The sequence below is a fragment of the Pseudopodoces humilis genome, chromosome 13, assembly GCF_049639895.1.
Source record: "Pseudopodoces humilis isolate 2021_Gansu_Grassland_sample_001 chromosome 13, ASM4963989v1, whole genome shotgun sequence".
NCBI classification, from domain to species: Eukaryota; Metazoa; Chordata; class Aves; order Passeriformes; family Paridae; genus Pseudopodoces; species Pseudopodoces humilis.
The window spans coordinates 11,334,687-11,355,290 of NC_142212.1; the positions used below are offsets into that span (position 1 = coordinate 11,334,687).

At 41.2% G+C, this 20,604-nt stretch overlaps 1 long non-coding RNA gene across 2 annotated transcripts in view; it reads left to right on the forward strand.

Annotated features, from left to right (window-relative positions):
• LOC148183225 (uncharacterized) overlaps positions 1-20,154 on the forward strand; it is a 29,618-nt gene extending 9,464 nt beyond the window's left edge. The window contains exons 2-3 of one of the 2 annotated variants that reach the window (XR_015773667.1): positions 17,344-17,409; positions 20,068-20,154. This is a non-coding gene — a long non-coding RNA (uncharacterized LOC148183225). Of the gene's footprint in view, positions 1-17,343; positions 17,411-20,067 lie in introns of those variants that run through there. The other variant, XR_015773666.1, reaches the window with a different exon arrangement.
• Positions 20,155-20,604: the final 450 nt, after the last annotated feature.

Genomic DNA, 20,604 nt, shown 5'->3' on the forward strand with positions numbered 1-20,604 from the left:
GTGTTTTGTTGTAAGAAACTGATGAGTTCTATTTAATGCTAAGGTCAGAATATATTATTTCAGTCTGGCTGTTTTTTCACATCAAAGCATGTGACTTCAGTTTCCAAAACATTTTTCCCCAAATATCTTTTTCCAGTCTGAAAAATGACCCATGGGAAAATAGTACAAATCTCATCATGATGCTTGAAATTGTCATGGTTTTCACATGTGACTGGTGACCATGCAAAGTAAAGAAAGGGTCTAATGTTACAGGATCTTTATGGTCAGTTTGTGTTGTGATCTAAGTGTTTGGTGTCTTTAGTGCAATAATAATCTAGTCCTATGGCTGACCCAGTCCATCACTTCAGGTACACCTAATTCCCAGTGTGCTTCAGTCAGTTGGTTTATTTGAGGTTTTTTTTCCCTTGATACCACCTGAAAACATTTTAAGGTATATGTCATCCTCCTTGAAAGGAAATTTTTCAGGGGACTGTCAGGAATTTTTGATTCTCACATGCAGTCTGAGTATTCCCATTCTTAATTTTTTCCTGTTACTGCTGGTCATAGATTTCATCTCTGTGATGGCACCCTTAAAATAAACTGTTATCAGGTTTATAAGTCAATTGTTGATACATAATGTAAGAGCTCATCCCTGTCCTCGAACTGGAGCTGCTAAATACCAAAGGGAATACTTCCTGAATAAAAAAAACAAAAAAAACAACGAAACTTAACTGGTTTCAGCCTATTAGAAATATAAGCCTTCAGAATAAATTCTTTATGCAAAATATAATTCTCCCAATTGAAAGCCAGGCATGATAAAACTCCTAGATTTAAAAAAATAAACAACAAAAACCCAAACAAACAAAAACAAACAACCCCATGAAAACAAATAAACAAATAATGGACTTTTCTTGCTGGAGGCTGTTACAGGGCAGAGCTCTGGAAATAGATCAGTTCACTTAATGAAGGGCCTTTGGACTATAAGTTTTCTGTTTGTAGACAGCAGACTCTCTTTGTATTTCTATATTAACAGAGTTTCTCCTAAGGAGCTGTGACCTTTCATCTCATTATGTATGGATCTGTGTATGTGAATGTGACATACAAATTTGTTACCAAGATACTATTTGAAGCAAACATCCTAAGGCCTTCCAAGTTGGCAAGCTGATGCTGATTTCTGAGTCATCTCAGCCTAAAATATTATTTTGTATTTTTGCAACATTTTGGACTGTAGAGGGAACATCAGCCATCTTACCTGACTGATGCTATCAGGTGCTTTCCATTATTTTCCTGATGTATGTCCTAGAGACAGCCACACACACATCAGCCTGGATACAAACAGCACTGCAATTGAATTGGATTCAGTTTACCAGCAAGGTGGATCAGCTCAGTTAACTATAGCAACTTATCTATAGCAGGATAAGGACTTGACAGGTTCTTTCAAGCTTGATGGAATTTGCATCACCTCATGTGTTGCTTTCCTCATCTTCCTTCTCCTTTCTTCTTCCCTGGATATTGCCATCTTTTCCTGGTTTATACAAACACCTGCTGCTGGCAGCTTTTTCCTCTGTGCTGGTTCAGCGGTGGGACTGGGCAGAGCCGTGGCTGATCTGGGCATGGGCAGCACAGAGACCTTTTGGGAAATGGGCTGGGGGGGCTCCAGCCTGTGCCACAGTGCCTGGGTTCCTGTTAGTCCCTTGTTTCTAATTTATATAGTAGTGAGTACTAATTAACAACCTGTAGCTAGTTCTGAGAGTTGTTCTGGAATGTGGCCTTTAGTAATAGGGGATTGATAAATGGCAGGGGATTCACTTCCAGTCCTGCACTCATTCCAAGAATCCTTTAATAGTGCACAATATCTCTTGGTGCTGCATATCTATTTCTGAATTCTAGCTGCAGCTGAGGCTTTCTTTTTTTGTCATGCCGGAGTTGCTGAGATTGTTTCATTTGTCAGGCGAGTATGTTCAAAGAAGAAATACTAAAATATATTGAATAAAAATATATTTAAAGTATTTCTACCCTATCTAAAATATGATTTCTCAAGATCTTGCAGAGTGCCTGCAACTTAGACAGCTGCAATATTAATTAAAAAGTGCCAGAGCCCTGTAACTTTCATATAATTAATGAATTGTAGATACCACTCTCAGTACAAATAATTAGCAGGATTTATACTGCATTCTCTTCATGAAGAATGAGTCACTTCTCCCACACTCAAAGCATGCAGAAATTCTCAGGGAAAATGTAGCTGAGTACATTTAATTATTATAATTTCATTTAGCTATTTTTTGATGACAATGTCATCATAAATGAAATCTAGGACATTTCATACCTTCATGCCAGGAAGCTATCCTTGTAAACGGAGGACATGACAGTTATAAATTAGTATAAGTGATGAAAATTATTTCCATGGACATGAATTTTTTGTAGAGCAAAAGTTGACTGAGCAGTACCTCCCTTTTATTTTCCAGCAATCCAAAAGTGAAACTCTTAAACACATTTACAAGCAGAGGAGCTGACCTTCAGGAACTCACGTGATTTCCAGCAACATCCCATACGCAGAATTGAGATAATGAAAGCAATAAAAAAAAACTTGCCAATGCAAGTCTCCTGAGGCTGCCAGGTGTTATCTCTGTGTAGCCATGCTCCCACATGTATGACAACATTCTTGTGTTCCAAGAATTTATATCACTGAATAATTCAGAGAAGTTGCACTCCTGAATTTTGTGTGTGGTAAATGATACTGTGGTGACTTTGGAAACTCACAATAATTGCATCCACTTGAAAAAAAATGTACACAACCCCTTGTGTAGCTAGCTTTTACTAGCAAAGTAAATAAGTAAACTTGGGGTAAATAATACTGTAACACAGGTAACAAATTTAGGAGGATCAAAAAAGTAGGCTCTAGGAAAGGAAGGGTCTGCATGGGCTGAGATCCTTGCTCAGCTGCAATGAAATAGGTCAATTCCTCCAGCCTGAGGTATTCCTGCTGCCTCATCTTAACTTGTTCTTCATGTCTCTGAGCCAGGTTCCGTGTCCTGAGCTGCGTGTGCCCTTTCTCTCTGGGTACCTTTGAAAGCACTATGGAAGAGTTTGTGCAGCTCAGTCTTTTGCTGTCTTGCTAATATGGTTAAAGAAGAGTTCAGAAACTATGATTAGAATCATTATTTCAAATTTGGTCCAAAAGTTTGTATTTTCTCAACTGTGTCTTTTCAGAGAAGAGAACTGAGCTAAGTTGGAATAAAAACAATTGAGGGATTTTTGGAAGGGAGTAGGTTGCACAGGGAAAGCAATGTGTTGCAAGTGGGTAGATCCAGCCTGTGGGTACCATATATTTTGAAATCCTTGTGGTCTGGATAGTGATGAGCTAGATTTTTCAGACTGAGGCTTCCAGCTCCACCCCACTGAGGAAAGATTTCCTGCTGCTGTGGAGCCCAAAAAGTGCCTGAGCACCCTGAAGTCCCTCTGTCACCTATCAACATAAATACAATTAATACACCTTTGCAGCAGTGTGTTTGCAAGAGAACTGGAGATCACTGCTGTCATACCCTGCTTTTCTGCAGGCTGCTGTCTTGATACATTTCTATATCATGAAATTTCACCAAGATCCATGTATGAAGTGCAGATTTTCTCCAGACATATTGTGGGAGCTGATGAGCTCTGCAGAGGCACGAGACTGGCCTGTGCAAAAGTGTCAGCATTGACTGCTGGATGCAAAATGGGATCTGAAGTACTGGGCCTGGAAGGCAGAAACTTCATGTTATGTGGCCTTTCTGTTCTTATAACTAGGATATTATTACAGTTGAGCTCTTTCTTTCATACTGCACTCCTGTAAACATACTCCTTCAGAGATGATCTGCAGCCAGTTATCCAGATAATGAAGAAGGGCAGAGAGATGGAGGGGGAAGATGTCCCACAGCTAATGTGAAACACATGCCAGTGAGACAGTAACTAGTCAGTGTGTTCATCATTTAACTTGCAGAAAGTGCATCTCCTTAGAGCCACAGATAACCTGGGGCTCCAGGAAGCTGTAAGCAGGTGAGAGTCTCTGTCCTGGCTCTGACACGGCCAAAGCTGTAAGGAAAAGACAGAATAGGCCAATCCATGGCTCAGGTAATCCATCTATGGATAATCAAACACTGTGTCTGACAGCTGTTTGACTGTTCTCCTTGTTAAAGTTTCCACCAGTCTGACATGATGAAATTCCTGTCATTTAGGTTAATATTTTTCCTTCTTCTAATTAATAACTGGACTTGGGGCACATCTTAAGATCAGCTGAGCTATATAATGTAACATATAATGTAGCTTTTTTACATAAAGTATAGGAAGTGGAAAGATTGTACAAAACTGCAGAGTGCATGGCAATACAGCTCAGTCATCTTTTGAAGATTACTTGACTTCAGTGAAAAAGGCTTATCTTCCTCTGGATAGAGACATTCTTCTGCTGTGACATAAACTCACATTTTGTCTTTTATCTCCTTTATTGTTTCTGGAGAAAATATAGAGAGAAAGATAAAATACCCTCTGGTGACCCCTACACCTCCAGACTCCTTATTGCCTCATGTCTTTTGTGACAGGTAACTTTCTAATGAGTGTTGCTGGAGAAGTTTCACAGTTCTTGTTAAAATGATTTGTTGGCTTTAGGACTTCAATTTGCAAGATAGAATCCCCTACCATTGAGGAGACGCAGACCCTTCAAGTGGCATCTAGCATTACCTTCAGGATCAGCCCCTTGCTGATTCATCCAGCACTGTTGATACCAGTGGAAGTTTTACCCTGGATTTCAAACCTTATTCAGCCTGAGGACGGTGGTCCTTTCATCCTTTGGGCAGTTAAGATGCTTATGACCATCCGTAGGGTCTGCAGACACTGTGATGGAGGGTGGGCTTCATGCCACACATGGTGGGAGCTTTGCCCTGTAGTACTGACAGTCTTAAGTTTAGATGTGGTGCAATGAGTGGGAGTAATAAGTAAAAGTCAGGAATAGGCACAGTGAAGGTCATGGCAGTGAGACCAAGGCTGCTCTGATTTGGCAGGTGAATATCCTGATGGCTGCACTGATTAAACAGTGAGTCACCAGCTGCAGGCTGGAAGGAAGAAGTGGGACATGCAAAAGATGTGGCTGTGGGGAGACCTGGAGAGCAAACATTAGGAGGACAGATCATGCCCAGAGGATTAGAATAGCTTGTCCGCTAGCTTAATTGTTTTTGGCATTTAAAACACTGGGTAAATCACTGACAAAAATGCCCAAAAGAACAATGTTGCATCAGTTATCTTCCTGATCATTTGACTGGATTGATTTTTATTTATACTAGACAAAATAGGGTTATTTGTGATGTTTCATCTTTAGTCTGAATGTCTTTAATTTGGACATCCATTTGTAAGTTTTCCATATGATGCCAGTGAGACTGTTGGATTGTAGTCATGACCTATAACCAAACATCTCTCTTGCTCCATGTTGCTGACCACAGCTTTGGTTATGAAATGGGAAAGAATGTTAAAATCCAGAATATTTTTCTCTGTGGATTTTGTTTATTTTTATTTTTAATTGTTTGATCAGACAATGAAAAGTGTCAGTGATGCCAGTTGCAAGTCTTTAGGTATAAGTTTGCCTTTTAGCCATTGTGTAGGAGTGATTATTAGCTTTTAAAAACTGACAGCTGTGAATTTTTAGTTCCTTTTTCTTAATAATCTCTGGGAAAATATGGCTTTACATAAGAGGCTGCTGTATGAAAATGTAAAACCATGGCCAGGTTGGGATGGTGACATCTTTTTTATGTGTTGCTAACTTTTTTCAGAGAGCAGCAGCAACAAGCTGAGCAAAGGCTTGTCAGAAGCATCAAACAGAAGCATCGCTGCTTCTGTTTCCCTTGAATTCCTTTTCATTAGTCCAGTGACTACACGAGTCCTGATGACACATTTCTGGGTCACATGTGCCAGAAGGATGGGCTATATGGAGACACATGGCATGGAAACTATTCTAGCTTGAGACCAGTTATGTGTACAGGTTTCACACATGATGTAAATGTGTATATTCCTCACATGGACTTTATTAATAGCACAAGATTGAGACAAGGAGAGCTAGCTACGTTGCTCCATATGTAAGTAAAGCAACAGAAATACAATTTTTCTTGTTCCTTATTGTATTAAAACTGCAAATGGCTTATTAGAATCACAGAATGGCTTAGATTGGAAGGGTCCTTAAAGACCATCCAGTTCCATGCCCCTGCCATGGTCAGAGACAGCTTCCACTATCCCAGGTTGCTCCAGACCCTGTCCAACCTGGCCTTGAACACTTCCAGGAATGGGGTATCCACAGCTGCTCTAGGTAATCAGTTACCAGGCCCTCACCACCCTCAGAGAAAAGAATTTATTCCTAATATCTAATCTAAAGCTCTCCTTTTTCAGTTTATTACCCTATAAGGCAGCTTAGACCAGCACAGGCCCATTAGGAAATGCAGAGCAACACAAGTCAGAGCACAGATTACCCAAGGCCAGCTGGGGGGCTGCAGGAGAGAAGCAAAGGCAGGAGGGTGCAGCATCCACAGCTGGAGAAAGAATAGGAGGCCCAGATGAGTATTTAGCACCAGACTCCTGCATGACCAAACTGAATGCTTGTTTTGTTTTTGATCCAGTGGAAACTTTGCAATGGAAGGGTTAGATAGTTTCTTCCTTGGCTCTGCCATCAAAGAGGTGCTGCTGCCATTCCCAGCCAACTTTCTCACATTCAGTGGGATCTAGATTTCTCTCTGCAGGATATTGGTCTGGTTAGGAGATCAGAGGGAAAAATGCTGGAATTGTAGGTTCTCTTTATTTGGAATTTTTCAGGTTCATTAGTCACTTCCACTGCAATTCTTTCAGCTAGTGGTAGTAGCAAGCTGCTGTCCTGGTACATGGATTAAATAAAGTTGGAGACACAAACTGGAGTTGTCAAAGATTGCATATCCAGTCCTCTGGGTTCCCACTAACAGGAAAAATTGAAAAATGTGTCTAGAGAAACTTGATCCAAGTATTCATGTCCCTCAGACACTGAATAAAACCACCTGGATGGAAAGAGCTTTCATTAATGACCCTCTTGTGTTAATCACAGCAAATTAATTTAATATTCAGCAACATCAAGTATGGAAAGGTTAACCCAGTTTGATATCTGTGATGAGTATGAGCTAAACTCAAAATTCCAAAATAATCATAGCCTGGGCTATGTTTTAAGTTCCTATTTATAGCTATAGAAAGGTATACTCTGACATGCTTCAGAGATGTGGTGAGTCCAGATGAAAACAGACATCAGGTGCTGACTATTGAGTAACTCGGGGTAATTTAAAAATTAGAGCTATTTTACAACACAGGAGGATAAACTTTGTCTGGTAATGAAATTATTACACAAGTTATGTAATAATTCACACATTTTCATTTATCAAACAAGTAGAAGTTCTAGTAAGGTAGAGGCCACGGTCTTCAAACCATCCTAAGAAGAATAGTGGTCTCCCATTCAACACCTTTTATATGAATGGGGCATCCAGATAATGTATTCCTAAATGCCAGCAAGGAAAGGAATACCAGCAATCTGGCAGAGATAACAATTAGGAATTTGGATCAGGATTTCTCTCCCCAACTCTGTATCTAACATGCATTTTGACCCTGGTAACTTTCTGGTTTTCAAGTCTCAGTTTAACCATGTATTTAGACAGACAAACCAAAATGTATCTTGTGAGAATACTGTAAAAGTTAGAGGCTTTGGAGGGGAGAAATGCTGAGTATAGTATTATTTGATCTGTATTTTCACAAGTTCACTCTAAGAAGAAAATATGTATCGTATGTAAAATTCAAAACATTCCTCCATGTCCTCAGGTTAAAATGATGGACATAAATGAGAAAAACTGTATTTAAGTGCTAAGCAGGATGGAGCAATAGGACTACTGCATTTCCATTTACTGCAAGTAAAGAATTCATCATAAATGTGCTAGGCCTGCATGGTTTTCTATCACATTTATGAGAATGATTTACCTCCTGTAATCAAAGTTAGCCACATTAGTGGCTAAGAATATTTACTAAGCTGTAGAGAAGAAATCAGTTTTAAATTCTACTGATTTCTTTTCATCTGTGTCTCAATTAAACACTCTACATTAAATTCCTGAAATTTTTATGCTGCTGCTTGTAATGGTCAGAAATGTCAGAGTATCCTTGAAGTGGAGCACTCTTCTTCAAGGCACTCTGCATAGCTTAATTAGCACATTTATTTCTTTCCCTGTGCCATTTCTAAGGGCTTTCGTTATGTCAGATGCTTCCAGTTATTAGAAATCAGAGCCAGAAGTCAACTGATCTCTCAAGCTAAATGTAATTTAATGCAACAGTTATCTAAGCAGTTTGCAAAGCCCCTCTGGGGAGTATATGTGCAGGGATGCGCCAGGATGCACATTCCTACAGACTCTGTGCAGCACAGCACAGGACCTGATCCTTTAATGGCCCAAAGTCATCACTATGGCAATTTCTTTTACTCTGCTTTAGCAAGAAATCAAGCAAATAAGCTTTAAAACTGTCAAAAATTAGATGTTTGCTTTGTTGGTGTGTAATTGGTGGGTTGTTTTTTTTTTCTCAAACAGGCAGTGAGGGACCTTCCCAATATCTTCAAGTAGCTTTGTTGTCTGGAAGCCCCAGCCCTGGCTGTGTAATTTCCATAGCTGGGCAGTGAGGGAAACAGTCCTTATTTTAAGTCCTGGAGCAAGATCATCTCTCAGAGTCTCTGGCTGAATATTTTTAATGCAAGATAACTGACTAAGCAGAACTAGTTCTGATTCTGGCTAACAATATGTCATTAATATACAAGTGCTCTAAAATGTTTGCCTTTGAATTATGAGACTCTGACCCCGAGATATCAGAAATCATTCCAATTAGACTAAATACACATAATTCACATAGTTCAGAATATGATGAGGTCTCTTACCAACCCTTTTCTGATCATAGCCATCATGTGAATGACAGCATGTGCATGTCACACTGGGATTTTCCACTTGGCCTTTGTTCAGTACCAATCTGATAATGGGATGAAAAGTGGACTTGAGGAATGCAGTTCAAAGGACTTGCACTATTGAACCTGTGTACCAAGCCTGGCTATATGGTTCATAGTAACAACCTGTGACGATATCATGAACTGGAGACAGCCCTTGCACGGCCACGAAACAGAAGATATATAGCCCACAGGTGGGACAGTGAGGAGGAGGAGCCAGGAAAGGGCCACTTAGGTAGTCAAAGGCAGCCAAAGGATGCTATAAGAAACAACAGTCATGGCAATACTGATCTGACAACAGTTTCTTCCTCTGCTTCCCTGTGGAGGTGTTGCTAAGTTAAAATTTTCAGTTTGGTTATGTCTGCTCTTGAAAAGATTGTGGTTACATTTTTAAAGACTTGATGCCAAAATTGCTCCCAAATTCTGAAATGCAAAAGTAAGCAATCACATAAGTAAAAAATCTATCCTGATTTCTGGATCTTATTATATTAGGAAGTATGAAAGTGCTGATACAATGTAATGTACAATAAAATCATTCCTGGTTTATTGTCATATTTCATGCAGACACTGAAATACAGAAGCTTTCTGAAGAACAGTCTTATGTCTTATGTGGTGTCTGTTGGTACATTTTACCCTACATGTTAACAGTGCAGTATAACATTACTGCTGGCTGACATGTTATTAAAAAAAAAAAAATACCTTCTTCAAAAAAATTTTTCATTCCCCATCTGGGATGCCACAGACTAACCTTTTTTCTTAAGGCAAACTTGATAGCCACATGTATTAATTCAGATTCAAAGACACCTGATCACTCTGTCTGTATTGTCTGCTCACAGTGGTTTTTCTTTTATCAGATCCCACTGTACATGCTGCAGAGCCCTCAAAGGTACTGTGGTTTTAAATGCTCAGCTTTTTATTGAGAAAATCAGTGCAGGTGAATGAACAGTGTGAGTAGAGTGACAGCCAACGAGGCTGGGATGTACTGCAGTATCTCAGGAAGTAGCAGCCAGATCTGGGATGCAGCACAGTGGGTGGTAGAGTCTCATTGTTCCTATAATACTTCTTGAGACTTATGTATTGTGATTTGTAAGGGTATTCCTACTTTAGCCAGCAGGCTGATCAAGAAAAAAACAATTGTAGGTGATGCACATTTTTTCATTTAGGGACAAAATGCTGTGCAATTCTGAGTATGTCTTTCTTAATAATCTGGTTGTTCACATTTCACATATGCTCCACTTGAACTGCCTATAGCAATATGCAACACTCCTCCGCTTGCCTGAGTTTGGGGATTTCAAAGGCTTTCTTGGCTCCAATGAAGGAGAAGAAGGGCATTGTATGGACTTTCCGTAAGGTTGAACTCCATGCAGAAAGTGCAGAGAACAACTTGTTCCATTGCCTTCATTTAATATGTTGACAAACCAAGGCTTAGACAAGGCAAGTGTTTTGACCTAGTTTACCCAGAGAGCAATAAGGAAGTAAGCTAGAAATACCAAGGAAATTACCCAGGGATTTCTCCAACAAGGCAATAAAGGCAATAAAACGAGTCTTTTTGCTATGAACTGTCTGCAGTGCCCTCCACCTCTGTTGGCTTTGCACAGAGCTGACTTTGTCACTTAGTGCTTTTTGGAACTAACAGTTTTTGAAATGTCCCTTTTGGTGAGTCTAAGCAGAGGAAAGGTAATTGCTCACGTGCTGTGAGTGCTTCAGATGGGCTCTGGATGCTGTCTCAGGCAGCACATGACCTGACACGCTGAGCCAATGAAGGGTGGGTGCGGCTCTGCCAGAGGTGCCTGGGCTTGTTGGGAGGATTGTTGCCATTCCTACCCACTTCTCTCTCTGTGGTCTCTCTGTAACAACACGGGGTATTAGCAATGGTTGTGTGATGCAATTAATTTAGAGGGGAAAACTCCTTCATAAAGTTTGTGATGCTATTCTCTTTGGGACAAGACTAAGTGGGGAGATGGGCTGGTGAGCTGAAAATTCAGTGGGACACTGTCATCCATCCTGCAATCAAAGCTTCAAGCAAATCTTCCACTGGTAGGTCTGACCTATGTGCAAAAGCTCAGACACTGTAGCAGCCTGCAGTGCCCTGGGCTGGCTGTGCACAGGCTACAGGGTTGGCATGGCAACACCAGCTTCCAGTGGGTGTAGGAGCATCCCTGAATCACATTTCTACCTGCCATCCCATTGCACCTCCCAAGTGCTGAGAGGGGAGTGTCATGGGAGCCAGCAAAAGGCTTTCTCTCCCAAAAATAACTACTGAGAATAGGGAATACTTATCTGACAGGGCCTGCTATTGAAAAACGGATCTTGGTTCATATAAGCAGGAAAAAGACATTGAGGCTTATTTGTATTTCTGCCCCTGAGCACAAAGGGGTTGGAAAGCAGGCGGATCCCACCGATTGTGTGCTCCTCCTGTTTGGAGATGTAATCGGCGTTCACATACTGTGCCACAGCCTTTCCTCATCTCTAGGGGTTGGGTTGGGGCTGGGAATGATGTGTGGGGATAGACCACCTCCAGTGCAGAGGTGAAGATTCCAGCATCAGGGTGGAGGAGGGCTGGTCCCCGATGCAGAGTCTCTCCCCATCTTCTGATATGTGGCACACACTGCTGGGTGCAGTGCTTGTGAGACATGGAAGAAAACACAGGGTCACCCTGTTCGCTGAATCCCAACTTACCAACTGGAGAAAAAGCCTCTGTGTAAACAGCACAAATGAAACGGATGTTTCACTCTGCTGCTGATAAGTTTATCAGCAAATCCAATGCATACTGTTGACCCCGAGGAAAATACAAAGAAAAAATGGTAAAGAAAGAGATGTGGAGGCTCCTCAGCTTACCTCCATTTTACCACACCCTGGGGATCAGGGTGCTCTGGCACATGTCAGTCATTGCTCAGCCAACGTGACTCCAAGGCTGGGGCTTTGTCATTTGTAACCACAAGGTCCAGTCTTTCCTGGGCTTCAGCTGTTTTAAGTGCTATTGAGATAAATGAACAGGACTATGCAGAAGCCCTAGGGAAGATGGAATCATAGCAGGGGAAGGCAGGGAATACAGCTGATGCTGGGGAGTACCGTGGAAGGCCCTGCTGGACCTTGGGTGAGAGCAGGGGCTGTGGCCTCTCCAGCTGATATTGTGTGTGAATAGACCATTGTCCTCCGCAAGGAAGCAAAGAGAAAAATGCCTCTTCTGCTTCCTTGGCTGTGGCTCTGAGCCAGTATTGCCTCACCAAGGGCTCGGCACCAGCTCGGAGGTCTCACAGCTCCAAAATGCCTCGCCCACTTTCCCTCAAATGCCTGCTCTGGTGTCCTGTTACACATGGATCATTTTGACTGACTGGATTTTGTTCCCTGCAAGTGAGTGGCTGGGAAGGAGATGTGTTTCACAGAGCTTATAATAGAACTCTTGCTTTGACCTCCACGACCGGGAGATTAACGCCATTCCAGAATGATATGGTGCGTGGTTTTTAAGGGTTCAAAAGGTAATTCCTGTTTACAGAGCTGGTCTGGAAGAGCCTCACAATATTCAGGCTGGGGCAGTGGCTGTGCAATTCCTTCCCTATCACTACTCTTTCAGGTGGACATATGCCCTGCCGAGGGAGAACTTGAAACATCCCGTGGATGGTTGAGCCAAGCTGCTGGGTTGTGCAAAATCCCATTGCCTGTCTCTGAGACAAGAGAATGAGCAAATTCCTGTACCTATCCCTTCTCTTTAAAGGAAATCACTTCAGAGCCTCTTTGGGGTTATTCTTTCTGGGTTTGGATTTTCAAAATTTCTTTTAGAAGCTATTTTGATGAAATCCAGAGAAAGATTGCCAGTACTTATGGAAAATTTGTCATTGACAGTAAAAATGCACTTGCAATAGCCTTGGACTTCCTTCAGTTATTCAAGTCTGCAGATACAGTCTTAAATGCTTTGATCTATTGAGGTCCAACCTGCTAATCCTAATTACGTGCTCATGCCCAGCATCTTTACCTCTGATGGGCACTGAGAGCTGGGCCTGTGGTGCTGCTCCCACCATGGCCACTTTTCCAATAAGTATGACAGGCTGAAAGTGCTCTGAACAGGAAAAGTCTCCATCTGCTAATAGCATCAACCCTTGTGTTTTCTTGTGATTTCCAGAAACCAGAGCATCAAGATCTCCTTTCTGGGTAAATGTATTCTCATGTCCAGGAGGAGTGTGATGCAAGTCAACCATCTGAGGCATTGTGAGCCAGCGGGAGGTCAGAAACGGCAGGAGCCTGGAGTCCACTGTCTAATGTATTCCCTGGCACAGTCCTAAAGAGAAAATTGGTTATATGTCTTTAGCCGAAGGAGTTATGCACTGACTCATTGTCATGGCCCAAAATTTAAGGTAATTTTTTGGGGAAATTGGCCTTTAATAAGCTCTCATGTTTACTTTTAAGATGTAGACTGACACCATGACCCTCTAGGTCCTCTAGGTGGGACATATTTAGCTTGTTATTAACTATGACCTTATGGAAGGAGAGTCATGTTGTTCATATACTGGCAGGGAACAGCTAAGACTAGAGTCAGAGGCAGGGAATTTAGTTGGTTTTGGAAACTTAAATTCAAATTTTTATGTGCCAGCAGCACCAAAATGAGAAGATATATGAAGGTGGAAATCCACCATTTAGGATATAAACAACACAGAGATCCTCTTGGAGGAAAGGGCGAGGCACACTGAGCACATGCAAAGCTGTATTTACTCCAGAAGGATCATGCTGTGAGGTGATGACATGCCTTCCTTCCCCTCTCTACTTCTCATTTTCTCTCTGTATCAAGGGTCCCTGACCTTGGAAATTAGTTACTTTTCCTCTGCAAACCATGACTCTCTTCTCACTCCTGGTCTTTTTGCACAAAGCTTTTGATGTGTTTCAGCCAGTTGACTTCAGCCTCCCTGACCAATGCACACAAGCAGTGACGGTGCAAATCCCTGCTGTCTTTACTGGCACCAGCCATATCCCAGCGCAGCTGGTGTCTGCTGGGCTGGGATTTTCCGAGGGCTCCTGCGGCGGAGCAGGTTACAGACCGATTGAGACATGTTTGGTGGCTCAGCCATGTTTGCCACAAGGGGGGGCGAAGAACAGAAACTGTCTGTGGAAATTTACTGACTCTGAAGACCGCATGACTTCTTGCTAAATCTGAAAATTCCCAGTATAATTGTTTCTAAACCACCTTTGCAGCCTTCCATTATTTACCTGAATATTGCTGGGTCAGAGGTATTTTTTTTGTCAGTGACACCAGTCCATCATTTGCCATAGGGTGAAAGTTAAGGAATTAATTAGTCAAGGCACTAGTTTCTAATACAAGGACTTTCAAAGAGATGTTGAATTTCAATTTATTTTTTTTTTTCAACACAACAGCACGTAGTGTGCCATCTCTTGTGAAATATGTGCCCATGAGTAGGACATATGAGTGTATGAGTGGGAGCAAGTAAGGTTGTGAGGAATCTTTCTGCAACTTCTGTTTTCAAACAGTGATTTGCAAAGAAGCCGTTTTCTTTTCCTTTTTATTTGACAGATTAATATGTATGAAGCTCTTTAAATCATCTGAGGTGGATCAGGGTTATGACTAAGAGATAAGGAGGGATTTGTCTGTCTGACCAGCTTCCCCTCTGCTTATAGAGAAGGTTAGTATGTTCAGAAGTGGCAAAATACCACTGAGTGCAAAATGCAGGGCATAGTGTAAACTGGAGTTTTGACAGTTCATTGGCTGAGCAAAACCCCTTGAAATGCAAGACTCTGTGAGGCACAGCTCTGTGTCCTGATCAGGAAAAGGCACCAGTGATGTCTGTAAGAAAAGTGCTCCAGCCCATGAAAGTTCAATATAATGCCTAGTACAAAGCTGATAGGAATTTTACTGTTGGGACAATTAATGTTCTTAGTCATTTTTATACTAGACCATATCATCTGCCCATCAGAATGCTGCTTATTTTAAAACCTGAGTGAAGGAGAGGGAAATAAGACAGGAGAAAACAGAAAAAAATGCCCTGAATCTCTTTTGTGCCTCCAGGCAGGGCACAAAGTCAATCTGCAGTAATGTAATTTCTAAGCAAGCCATAGCTAGGAGTAAAAACTGCAATGGTGATCAGAGATGACCAGTGAAATCAACTCAAGCACAGCTAAATGCAATGGCTTCAGAGCCTGCCAATGTCATCCAGGGCCCAGTGCAAAGCCCTGATAGGTGCCTGCAGTGCAGTACAGGCTGGTTTTGCTTTAATATTTTATACATAATGCTCTGTAAAGACAATGAACTGCTTCAGGTGCAGCTGAATTCATGTGAATAGAGATCTGTCTACTTAGGGTTTTAGCACTGGGGATGAAGCTGTATATGTTCCACGTGGTGTTCACTATAGTGGGTCCTGTTTCTGGAACTCTACTGTGTTGAAATCCTAATTCAAACACAAAATACCTCTAGCAATTCAGGGCAGGAATAAGATATTTGCAGGTGGATAAAAATTATGATCTGTTCTTTGCAGCCAAAATCTTGATTTGGTACATTTAGTTTAAGACAAAATGTCTTGAGATTTGACATATTGTAAATTCTCTGCATCTGTCCAGGGGAGAGTAAAGGAGATAACAGATAATCCCAAAGACACCAAGAAAATTCATAAAACACTTGAGATCAGAAAATTAAACCCACAGAGAAAAGCAGATGCATTACAAGCAGCAGGACTGCAGATTGCACATCACATAAAATGAATGCAGTCCATCACACTAAATTGTTCATGCCCAGACCATATATGTTCAGTTTTTGACAAAGTAATCTCTTTACAAAGCTCCATAATGCAGCAGAGTCAGCTAAGAACGAGTTATAAACAAAGAAGCTATTCAGCTGTCAAAGCAATTTTCAGCTATATTAAAGCAGAATGGGATGGAACGGGTTCTGCTGAGCCTTCTGCCGTCCCGGGGAGCCGGTGGCTGTGCATGTGTGTGCCTCGTGTGACGAGGGGACAGCGCAAGCGTGCAGGGCCAGCCGCCCACGCTCACATGTGCACAAACACGTGTGGGGCCAGCACTCGTCGCCTTCCCCAGCTCCAACTGCAAAGCGCTTATTGAAGCCCTGTTTTTGGTCTGCACGTGGGGACGTCACTGAGTTCTGTCCATTCCGATGATGTGTTTTGTTCCCATAGAAACCGGTGTACTTTGGACGGGGAAAGGCAGGAGAGTGAGGAAAGCAGAAAAATGGGGCAAGCCAGAAGTGTGCGGTGTGAGTAGGTCATTCAGGTTGTGGGGCTCTTCACAAAGTGGCTAAAGCCCGAAGGCAGTGAGCTGCCTTATTTATTTGTGGGTATGTCATTCAAGAATAATTCAAATCCTTTCAGATGTACGTCAATTAAACAAACACAGCATCTTATTTCTTCATGTGCACTATCCCCCACCAGACAGGCTGTGTCAGTACTGCAAGGGCCAGGTTTCCAGGGTGCTTCTGCTGACACATGACTTTGATATTTGCTGTGTCTCTGGTGTCATTAGCAGGTGTTTCCTATCTTCAGCCCCAAACTTGGGAAGGAGGCAGGGCCTGGGAACCTGCTGATTTCAACTAAGGTTCAATGAAATACCTGACAAGTCTCTCATAAAAAAAGCTGTGCATGATCTGAACCTCCCAACGGGTAGGCAGGGCAGAGAGAGGCATGCTGGAGCTATTCTATGATATTTTTTTGTGTCTTAAACCAGCCAACTTGCCATTGAATCATTTAATAACTAATTAAAAGTCCTGGATAAAACACACAGTCTACAGCTTTCTGGCAAACATCCCAATGACTTCAATAGAGCCAAGATTTTACCCTTTCCTTGACTGCAGAGCTTGTTTGTTGTCACTTCTTTTTTGTGGTTTCTCTTAGATGTGGGGGGTCTTTTCCTTTAGTCAAATATTCTCACTTCAGCTCCAGAACACAGACTCAACACAATGGATCCCAAGAGTTAGTTCATGACCAGGTTGCTGTGTTTTGTCCATTTCCTTTTCTGTTGTGATCTAAGAGATGACAAGGGGTAGAGGAGAGGGAAGTAGAATTTGCAGCAGGTAAAGGATACTCCAAGTATTTGTGTGCCAGCATCAACTTGACTTGCAAGTCCTTGTTGCCAGAGCTGTGTGGTGCTTACAGAGGTCCCTCAGCTGGTATCTGACCAGCTGGAAAAAAGGATGGACCACTACAGCCTAAAGCATCAGCTGTTTCACCACCCAGGACTGAATGCCAGGAGGAGAAACAGAATCCTATACACGTGTATCCTATATGTGTAAATGCTGTGATAGCAGCACAATGTTCCCATTCTGTCTGTGCATGTTCTTTGATACATGTTTCTCTGTCTTCCCCTTTTGTGTTTACCACTTGTATCCTCTGTAATTTTGCTTTCATTTTTCTTAGAAGAAACCATTTTTGGCTGCAGCTGAATAACCCCAAGGTGCACCTCTGCTGCCTGCCTGCATGAAGGTAGGGATGTGCCAACAAACCCTGCTTCCCAGAGACTTTTTGGCAGAGCATGCTCAAGTTTCTGCTAAGTTTTTCATGAGAAGTTGCTCTTTGTCACACATGGCCCATGTAGAAGGGACCTGAGCCAACAAAAATTGCCAGAACTTATTGTATACTTCAAAGTTTAGGGCATCAGAGAGTGAAATGACAGCAAATACCCTAAGCCCTCACCAACACATCAGGTGGGAAAACCCACAGCAGTTGCCTGTGGTGTTGTTATGAAACAAGCCCATGCTGTTTAATTTATTTTTGTGTAGCTAAAGCCACGGCACCTAACCATATTGATAGCTGAGAGTCTCATTTGTTGGTTTATTGACAGCTTCTAAGAACAAAGAGACACTTTGTGAAGGGGGATAAAATTTTGTTGAATGTCTCTAATCTTAGTTGTTTTCCAAAGCTTTAAACTTTGAATTTTACAAGTCATATGTTAAACACTCTGCTTCAGTACTTTGTATCCAGACAGAAAGAAACATATTGTAAAAAAATGTGCTTTGTGGGTGATGTAGAATTCTTCTCTTCTGGGGAATCCATCAGGGAGGATGTTGGCTGTATATTTATGAGGTCCCTTGTAGACCTTTAGATGCTCTCAGATGTTCATTTTCTTGACCTTTTTATTGCTAACATTTATTCTTCTTTTAATGGTAAGCTCTCAGAACAATGCAGAGGGTTCAGTTCAAACTCCGAGCAAATCTTACATCACTCTTTGCTTTCAACAGGGCTCCACACAGAACTCAGCAAGATTTCATTGAGATTTCTACTGTAGTGTTGGTTATAGTTCTCTAGGGGAGGTACAGGGAAAATTACTTTGGGCTTTAATGTTCTGTATTCATTAGTCTGTGATTTGTTTGTTCCAGAGGCTGGTTATTATCTTTGATACTGTGTCATTCTGTAAAGCAGCACTGAGTACCAGGGAGTGACAGAGCATCTCCCGTGCTGTGCTGATTCATGGCATAAACTTGTGCAGAGTGATGAAATACCTTGATCATGTCCATTTCTAGATAGTAGCTAATATCTAAATACTAGATGTTATGTGACAAGCTTGAAGGCCAGAAGATAATGTTCAGGGATGATGTCTGTACTCAAAAACATAATCTGCTGGAAGCCAATGTAACTTTATGTGTGAGTGTGGAGAATATGCATGACTGTAAATTCAGGAACAGGCTGATACTCAAGTACAAGGTTGAATAAGAAAGGTTAAAAAAACTTTTTCAAAGAAAGCCTCTGAAGTCCAAGTGTACTGTTTGTCATCTTGTTGTACCAAAACAAAATGTGTACTTTGTAATATACTGAGATGTACTTTGACTTGAAATTTTCCAGAGTCATCAGTGTGGTGTTGTCTTTCATCCTTTCTCATCTTGCTGTTTTCTGACTTCCTTTTACAGGCTTTGAAATTTTTATCCTTAATTTCTTCTTTTGTTTTTAATTAAATAAAAAAAATAGTGTTTTGTCCTCAAGTCTGCTGCCACACTACAGAATTTAAAAGTCTCAGGTAAGAGTCTGCAGGAGATTATGATAGTCAGTCTAATTTCCTTAGAAATGTTGTAACTGAAGTGTTTATAATAATAAGGCTTTGTTCCTGGAACCACTGAATGCCACAGCTGTGAAACAGGTAACTGAACCAGCAAGTTCTGGAAATATTTCCTAGAGAGGAACATAGGAGGAAAAAGAAGAACAGGGGAACACCAGCAATGTAATCACATAACTGAGCATGCAACTTTCAGCAAAAGAATTTCCTTGTCAAGTGCAGCATTTTTTCTCTTGACAAATTGCTTGTGTAGAAACTGAAGTTTTTCAGTCCATCCACTGTTCCAAATTCTGAGGTTTTGGTTTACTTGGTGTGGTTATTTTTTGACATCACTTAGGAGTGACAAGTCGGTGTTTGTGTGGTGTGATTGGTCAGCTCGGTCATGTTTAATGACTTAAGCCTTGTAAACTGCATTCGTCTCAAACAAATATTTTTTGGTTGCTGGAAGGAGAGGCTGCCACATTACTCAGGGAAATTTACTTCTAACAAAAGGTTTTGACATGGTAGGAATCAACAAAACTCAAATGGCACATGATTCTTCTGATATGATAGCCATAAGCAAATTTTGGTCGCATGCTATTCCCAAAAGTAACTAAAATTGGATGCAAAGGAAGTTTCATCTGATAATAATCTAACATATTCCCTGTATTTTCTCACTATTTCTCTACCACTTTTCAGTTCTCCCTTATTTTCTTTCATTCTGTTTTACTTTTCCTTAGGTTTGTATTTTTATGATGTCTGGTTTGATCCCAGAATTCATCTTTGAATTTAGAGTAGATGTTTTTGAACACTGATGAATCTACATATACAAATGTAGATGTATGAAGTGGTTTCTTTTTTATGGAGGTTGACTTCTTTTACAAAGCAAGAGAGCAGATCTGGTTAGAGACATTGCAACCACATGTGTGACCAGTCTATTGGCGCCATTCGCCAAACGACCTGATCATATAACTCATGCTTTGAAATATTACTTGAGGCCTGGTCTCAATTCTTGCTGGGTAATAGTTGCTTATATCATAATAGGGAGGTATTTCCCTTTTGTTAAGAGAATTTAGGGTACAATCATTGATTTGTTTTGTTTTGGTTTTCCATAGGATCTTTATCGCTGAGTAGGTTCATCTTCAAAAACCTGGTGCTCTCTCCCACGACGTTACCTCTGGAATATCTGGCAGCTGGGTTAAAAGCAGGTAACAGTACAGCTTGTTCTGTGTGAACACTGTAAATCAGCTGTTGGGAAAAGTTCTCTTGAATATACAAAACCCATGAGTTACAGGTTGTGTTTCATCAGGAAGTGTTTTTTGTTAAAGAATAGCCAGAGCCAATCCAAAAATTAATCTTGGTCATAATACAGCCCTGGTACAAAATGCATAATTTCTTCTTGGCAACTGAAGTGTTTGGCATTAGGAATTATTTACATTTGCATTGTTTTGAAACTTCAGTGTGTGCTGGAAGGTAGAGTGAAATATTTCCTAGATGGCCAGACTATTCCTAAGAAAAGATACATGAGGGACCAGAAATTCAGAAACATTCTGTTTCGAAGGTTGCTACATAATCACTACAACTACACTGGAGTTTTACTGAATGTCCAGAGCACATCTTTCATTGGCTTTACATAGGTTACACCTCAATTT